Genomic DNA, 7649 nt, shown 5'->3' with positions numbered 1-7649 from the left:
ATAGATAGATAGATAGATAGATAGATAGATAGATAGATAGATAGATAGATAGATAGATAGATAGATAGATAGATAGATAGATAGATAGATAGATAGGTTGATTGATTGATTGATTTAAAATAGTTTAAAAACTTTTACAAATATTTTTACCTATAAAAATCTGTGACAAAAACCCCCATCTTTTTGATTCTCATCTTATTTTGAAATCCTAAACCGGAAGTCCCCCTCTTTCCCTCCGGCTGACCTGATTTAATGCCTCTCCTTCAGCTGGGAAGCTGATCCACTTTAACTTTCTCAGACAGTAATAACGACCCGTCAGTAAGAGGTTTATTCCCCGCAGGAAACTCACCTTCGTGTCCGTGGATTGTTGGACTTTAAAAAAACCTCACTGTGATTTACGAGGAGAAAAGACTGGTTTTATTCTTGAGGTAAATCTCGACTTTAAATGACTATTTTCTGTATTTTTGGAGGTCTTTTAATGCGTTAAAATGTGCGGTTGGTCACCGCTGCTCAGCGTCTGAATGGGGTTTTTGTGTCTCTATTGTATGGAAAACAAAAAGAGTAAAAAGTGACCTGTGTTACATTTTATTTGTTGACATAAAAGCTTCTGGCAGGCTGCGTGTCACACTCCCTTTGTGCGCTTCCACATGGACATCAGGCAGGAAAAGTCTCAGCTTTACGCTTTTCAATGCGTTTTTGCAAGAAAAAGGTAATTTTATTCATATTTTTAAAAGATTTCTCCTGCTAGCTGATCAGTGGACTATAGCTGGTTACCATAATCTAATTTATAAAACTGGTTTAAATGTTTTACATGCGTCAAAGTTGGTGAAATGAGCTAAACGTGATTTATTAAAGGAGGAAATCAAGTGAAGAATGAAACTGCGTGGATTTTTCCCGGTGGGGGAATGAAATCAGTCAGCTGGGAAAACTTCAGGAGAACCTGCAGATGATCTCAGCGGCTGCAGTTACATAACACACACGGAATGAGAGCTGAGGAAGTTAATTAAACCTTCACTTTGTTCCTCTGATCACAGCCTTTTTTTTTTAACTGGATGCACTCCAGCAGCTGCTGGAACCAGTTAAACTGTTCCCAATTAGGGTGACGGCAACAAAGCGAGGCGCTGGAAAACTGAAAAGCTGCTCCTCCAACGGATTTTGCAACATGTAAAGCAGACGTGAGTCACAAGCTGAGCTGATTCAAAGTGTAGGCAGCGCATGGAGTCATCACTTTTAGGGAGAAGGAAGATGTCACTTTAACATCTGGTTATGTTACTCCTCTGAAGCAAAATAAATGTTGCTATTACAGCTTTCAGAAATAAACCAATTTTGATGTCACCGAAAAGAAAACACGTAATCCTAGCGCCAAAACTTTTTTATTGAAAAAAATTTTGTTTTTCGAAATTGCAGATTTTCCATTAAGCAAATTCAAGTCGCCCAATTCTATAGCTAATGGAAACGCTGCTGGTATTCTGCTAATGTTGAAAAAACACAATTTTGCAGTTGCTGTGTTTCTATTAAATGAAAAATACAGTTAAAATCACAACTGATTTTAATTGTGATAAGTCATAAAAGAAACATGCCGCACCACCATCCTCCAGCTACTTCCTGTCATCTTCTTCTTTGTGGTTTCTGCCAGTAGTAACATCCTGCTGTAGGTTGCATGACTCATGTGAGGTGAAAAAAGTGTTTATGTGGAGATTTGACTGAAAATAAGGATTTCTGTTTGTTGGTCATGTGATTATCACTGTAACTTGGATTTTTTGCTGAGCCTTTCAGTGATTTATAAACTAGCAGCAGTATTTTAAAGCCAGTGGAAGGACTTTAGAACGGGCGTGATGAGCTCCATCTTCCTGGTTTTAGTCAGAACGCCAGCAGCGTTCTGGATCTGATTGATTTTTTAGGCTGTGAAGAGACACTGTTACGGTAATAAATGCGACTATGGAGGAGTTTTTCTAGATTGTGTTGAGATATTATTCCTTTAATCCCTGAAATGTTCTTTGTGTGATAGAAGGCCGACTTTGTAGCAATCTTTATGCAACTCTGAAGCCAAAATGTGATATTTTGTTATTAATTAGACCACATAGAGGGAAAAGCCTTGGTATAAACGGATGTAACGATATAACTCTATTTGTAGATTAAAACATGGACTTCTTGCTAAAACCATATAGAAAGACATACACTGCAAAAACACAAAATCTTACCAAGTATTTTTGGTCTATTTTCTATGTAAATATCTTGGCACAATTAAATTAAACAAAAACTAACAAGTAACGTTTCGGCAGCATCGGAGCTTGTTTTAAATGCATAATTCCTTAATATTGATGAAAAAGTCCCATAACATGGAAAGAATATAAGTGAAACAATCTGCCAGTGAAATTAGTACTTTTTAAAAATCAATACAGATAAATTATTGATTTAAAAAGCTCCTATATCTTGCTAAAAAATAAGGTTCAATAACCTAAACAAATGTTTAGATTATTGTTAAATCTTATTCAAAGTGAAATAATCTGCCAGCAGAACTAGAATGTTTTCTTCAATATTAGGTATTGACTGAAAATAAGCCAGTTTTGCCTCATTTCAAGTGTGAGAAGATGTTAGAAACGAGACAAAAACACTTAAAACGTGTTTTGCAGAGAGCGAGGGCTGAACAGCCACTAAAGATGTAATTCCTCGCTGACGTGTTTACAACCAGATTGTTTATTTAGTGTGCATGAGCAGTTTCCCAGTCTCAGAAATTAGAACATAACTTTCACATTATAAGGCTTTCCTCTGTGTTTTTTTATTTTTCCGTCAACACAAGTTCTCAGTTGCAAGTTTGTAAGTTTTTTTTTTTTTTTTTTTTTTAATTAAGCGCATCAAACAGCCCACTTTTGGCAAAAACAACCATATTAACCCAACAACGGATCAAATCAGCTTTACTTTACAGTAAAAAACACAAACGGATTACCAGACAGGCAGAGCACGTTTTGCCCAACTGTCGCCTGCTGTGCAGCTTTGCACCGACCTGCAGAGGAACAACAACAATGCTGTTTGTCCCAGATGATGATGATGATGATGATGGGTGGCTCAACGGTGCCGTTTAAGCAGTCGGGAAACAAATGGAGCCTGAGAGCAGAAACAGATGTTGGATCAGCCTCCTCCTCTTCCTCCTCCTCCTCCTCCGTGGTTGATTGCATCATCAGTGCGTGGCCCAGATTGCTGCTTCCAGGAAAGGTGATGCACGAAGCGAAGAGACGCCAGCTGACCTTCCTTCATGAGGAGTTAAGCTGGTGTCGCAATTTAACTCTAAACTAAACAGAAAAGCACTGTAAACTTCTGGATTCTCAAAGTTGTTTCTTTATTTGTAGTCAGTCATGATACGATCATGTAGAGCTGGACAATAAATCAATAACGATATCTATTGCGATAAGATAAGATATTATTGATCAATGAGGAAGGAAAATTTGTATCAGCATAGCACACTGTAAAAATTATAATTAAATAAATAATAAACATACAAAATAAATAAGACGCACACATACATGCTCAGTATATTGGTAAAAATACACTATATTCAACCTTTAACATGCGCGACTCTAAAGACTATAATACAGTCTGACAGTTTCAGAGAGAGAGAATAGACACATGAATCAATATCGATAAATATTACATGGCATATTCAATATTCGATGTATAGAAATTCATTCGTTTAATTTCAAATTCAATGAACTCTGATCTGGAACCGCACAGCATTCTGGGAGACGCAGGAAAGACTTTAGCCTCTCGGCTAAATAAGCTAATTTGGTGGAATCGACTAACTCACTCGCTCTTCGGTTGCCTAGCAACAACCTGCTGAGTAACTTGTGCAGCAGCAGTTTGTTTCTGCTCCACGTCTCATAACTGCTTAAAAACAAAGGATAACTGTGTCGAGTGAAAACTGGATAAAACGGGAAATATTGTATTTTTTGATCCAACAGTCACAAATATTAGCTTTACTGATGATGTTGTGATTTTTTTTTAAAAATGTGTATCAGAAATTATATGTTTGACTTTCTTGTTAAAGCTCAATGTTAAGATGCAGGTAAGTGTTTAAAATCTTGGAAAATAAAAACCCAGCAAAAAAATAAATACATCCAACAAAAGGAATTTATTTATGTCAAAGGATCTTTGGAATGTGTTAAAGCCTTTTAAAACACAATTTTCTAATCTCAGTAAAGATTTTATTTATTTTATTTTTAGTACAAGTGTGTTTTAGGACGTACTCACATCTGTTTTAATGAAATAACACGAGTAATAGTGGCGTAGGCAGAGAGGACAGACTGAAAAACCAATAAATGGTTTTATAGAGGACAGAAAATTAGAAAATTTGAGTTTGGTCATAAAGTCGCTGCCAGTTGCAAAGGATGTCAGTTTTTAAGGAGTCAACCAGACGTTGGATGGGATAAATGATCGTATCTGAAAGCTTCTCATCGATCTGTGAGTTTGAATCCAGTTTATTTCTTTTTACACTGCAAAAACACAAAATGTTACCAAGTAATTTTGGTTTAGTTTCCAGTGCAAATATCTTTAAATAAAGCAAAAGTAACATGTAACTTTACAGTGAGATATGTTGGCTTGTTTTAAGTCGATAATTCCTTAATATTGATAATGAGCTAATAGCTACACTGGCAGATTATTTTACTTACAACATGGGAAAAATGTAGTGTTATAAATGAAATAATCTGAGATTAAAACATTTTCATCATTGTTAAGGAATTATTGACTTAATACAAGTTTTTATATTTTACTGTAAGTTAGTTTTGTCTTATTTCTGTTGTACTAAGATGTTTGCATTAGGAACAAAACCAAAATACTTGGTAAGATTTTGTGTTTTTGCAGTGTAGCATCCAGTTGATTAAATTAAATCACATTTAAGATTCTTCTCTGGAGTTATGCTTTATTGTTTTATCCTTTTTATTTACAAAAACACGATGAAACTGTCTTTTCTGTGTCACTGTTTGGCTGGAAAGCTGAAATCTTTGCAGCAAAACGTCCAAATTTACGAAGAAAGTGTTGCTTCACCGGTTTGTCTGGACCGGTTCTGACTGGCTCGTTTCTCTCTTGTTGTGGTCAAACTTGTTCCAGATTTAGGTCTGGGTGTGTTTATGAGCTCAGCATCGACGTCGTTGGGAATCCACATGATTCATTTGTTCCATAATTTGGTTCGGACTTGAGGAGTTTATTGCTCTGTGTGTTGAGAGGAGGCCTGACCTCTGATTGTTTTTGTTCTTCACTTCAATCGGACTCGGCTGCCGTTTCAGACGCTGCGGTGCTGCTCGCTGCTGCAGAGGCGTCTGTGGAAATCGGCTTTTGTGTTTTTTGTTGCAGTAATTAGATTAATCCAGTTTTACAGGCATGAGCCAGTCCAGGTTGCGGTTTTCTTCTATGGATGTTTGCAACATCAATCAGTCGCTCGGATGAATCTCTTGTTCCATTCAAAGCTGAAAAGTTGCTCAATTCTTGATGCAACTTTTTTATACCTTCTGGTTGCTGCTGGTCAGAGATGGATAGCAACTGGTCACCTCAACTCAGTTACATGTACTTCAGTAACGTTTTGGAAAAATGGATTTTTACTATATTGCACTTTGAGTAATTTTATTATGAAGTATCTCTACTCTTGAGTAAAATTTCTGGATTCTCTACTTTCTGAATGAAAAACAAACATGTTTTAACCAAAATAGACACAGACGCACTGTTAAAGTTTCATCAATTTTTTGTTGAAAGAAATGTACGGAGTACTTTTTACTAAATACTTGGTATACAGAGCACACCTTACTATTTTTTCTAGTTATTATTGATGTTATGGTCCAATAGTTGCTAAAATCATTAACTAAAAATAATTTCTTATGTAATGTAAAACCAAGACTTGGTCTCCCGTGAGACCAAACCTGTCACAATAAGCAACAAATCAATTAACTGCCTGATGAATTAATAATTTCCATTTGCATTATTTATCGTTTTTCTCTCTTTTTTTTTTTTTTTTTACTAAAAACTGAATGATAAATGTCTTCAGTCTGGTGTTTTGTTCTCCACTAGACCCTCTGTGGGCAGAGGAGCCAAACAAAATCATTCAGAGGACCGCAAATGGCCCCTGTGCCACACTTTGGACATCGCTGGTATTTTTCCCATGTTGTAAGTGCAATAATCTGCTGGTAGTATTTTCAATCAATATTAGGGAATTATTGACTTAAAACAAGCTCTTATATTTGCATGAAAACATGAAAAGTTACTTGTAAATTAGTTTAGTCTCATTTCAAATGAGACTAGATCTACCTGATCTAGAAACTAGAACGGGTAATAGTTTGTGTTTTTGCAGAGAAAATCAATTAAAATTAACTTTTTAAAGTATTTTCCGTGTCTCTGAACATTCGCAGCAGTTTTTCAGACGCTGCTGTCATGTGATGGGAACCAGAATATCATCACACGCTGATGTTGGTGCTTCATTGCTGCACAGAAATGTACAAAACGTGAAAATGCAAACTCACTTCTTTTCTTTTGCAACATTTCTGCAAAATTCACTGAAGTTTTTAGTTTTTACATAATTAAATTTAAATTATGAATAATTACAATATCAGGGGTCAGCAAAAGGTCAGTTTAGTCGTTTCTTGAACGTTGCTTGGAGACGACCCGGCCGTGAACCCGTCACATGCTCTGTCTGTCTCTGGAGGCGATAAGAGGAGGAAAGCAGAAACTTTGAACCTGCTGATCGACTGCACTGCAAAAACACAACATCCACAAAATCTTACCAAGTATTTTTGATTTTTATTCTAGTTTCTAGTGCAGATATCTAAGCAGGCTTGAATTAAGAGGAAACTAACTTGCAAGTAACTTTCCAGCAAGATATAAGAGTTTGTTTTGAGTCAATAATTCCTAAATTTTGATGAAACGGTTTTAGTTACAACATGGGAAAAACGTCTTGTTTTAAATTAAAATATCTGCCAAACTTTTTCATCAATATTAAGGGATTATTTAATAAAAAGAGAAGTTGCTGAAAAGTTACTTGTTAGCTGGTTTTGTCTTAATTCAAGCATATAAATTTAATTCCACATGAAACTAGACTAAAATACTTTGCAGGTTTTTGTGTTTTTGTGTGAAACCCAAATATTTTTGATCTAGTTTCCAGTGGAAATATCTTAAACTTGAAATAAGTTGAAGTTTACAACAACTTTTCAGCAAGAAATAGTAGCTTGTTTTAAATCAATAATTCTTTAATATTGATTCTACTGGCAGACTATTTAACTTTTATCAAGAATCAACAGAAATGTAAACCTGAAACTCAAATGTTTCTTCTGGACATTTTTAATGCCGCCATTTATCAGTTTACAGATGTCAATAAATGTTTCCAGAGGTCATGAAAGGTCAACCAGACCAACCACCTTCTTCAAATCAGACAAAGTTTGTGTCAATCAACTTGACTACGTTTGTGCAACACATTTTTTCGTTTGTGCTGCTTTTGCTTTGCAGATATTGATGATGACCTCTGAGGAAACTTTTTTAATAATATCTCTAAATTGATCATATCTTTAAATAGCAGCACAAGCAAAAAATTTTAACTGCAATTTTGTTTGATTTGAAGTGTGTGTGTGTGTGTGTGTGTGTGTGTGTGTGTGTGTGTGTGTGTGTGTGTGGTG

The 7649-nt window shown here is 35.6% G+C and overlaps 1 protein-coding gene and 1 long non-coding RNA gene across 2 annotated transcripts in view; one reads left to right on the top strand and one right to left on the bottom strand.

Moving 5' to 3' along the window:
• The first annotated feature begins 263 nt into the window (after positions 1 to 263).
• The window catches only part of zgc:154093 (cdc42 effector protein 2), a 10149-nt gene continuing 2763 nt past the window's right edge, over positions 264 to 7649 (top strand). Inside the window, exon 1 of the mRNA XM_008426644.2 lies at positions 264 to 428. The gene's annotated coding sequence lies outside the window, so the exon portion shown is untranslated. The remainder of the gene's footprint in view (positions 429 to 7649) is intronic.
• The window catches only part of LOC108166796 (uncharacterized), a 2407-nt gene continuing 750 nt past the window's right edge, over positions 5993 to 7649 (bottom strand). The window contains exons 2-3 of the long non-coding RNA XR_001777178.1: positions 6586 to 6679; positions 5993 to 6464 (exon numbers count right to left, since the gene is read on the bottom strand). This is a non-coding gene — a long non-coding RNA (uncharacterized LOC108166796). The remainder of the gene's footprint in view (positions 6465 to 6585; positions 6680 to 7649) is intronic.

This window comes from Poecilia reticulata, linkage group LG13 (genome assembly GCF_000633615.1).
Source record: "Poecilia reticulata strain Guanapo linkage group LG13, Guppy_female_1.0+MT, whole genome shotgun sequence".
In the NCBI taxonomy this organism is placed as follows: domain Eukaryota; kingdom Metazoa; phylum Chordata; class Actinopteri; order Cyprinodontiformes; family Poeciliidae; genus Poecilia; species Poecilia reticulata.
Note: the sequence above shows the minus strand (reverse complement) of the source record. Positions and strands in the feature narration are given on the sequence as shown.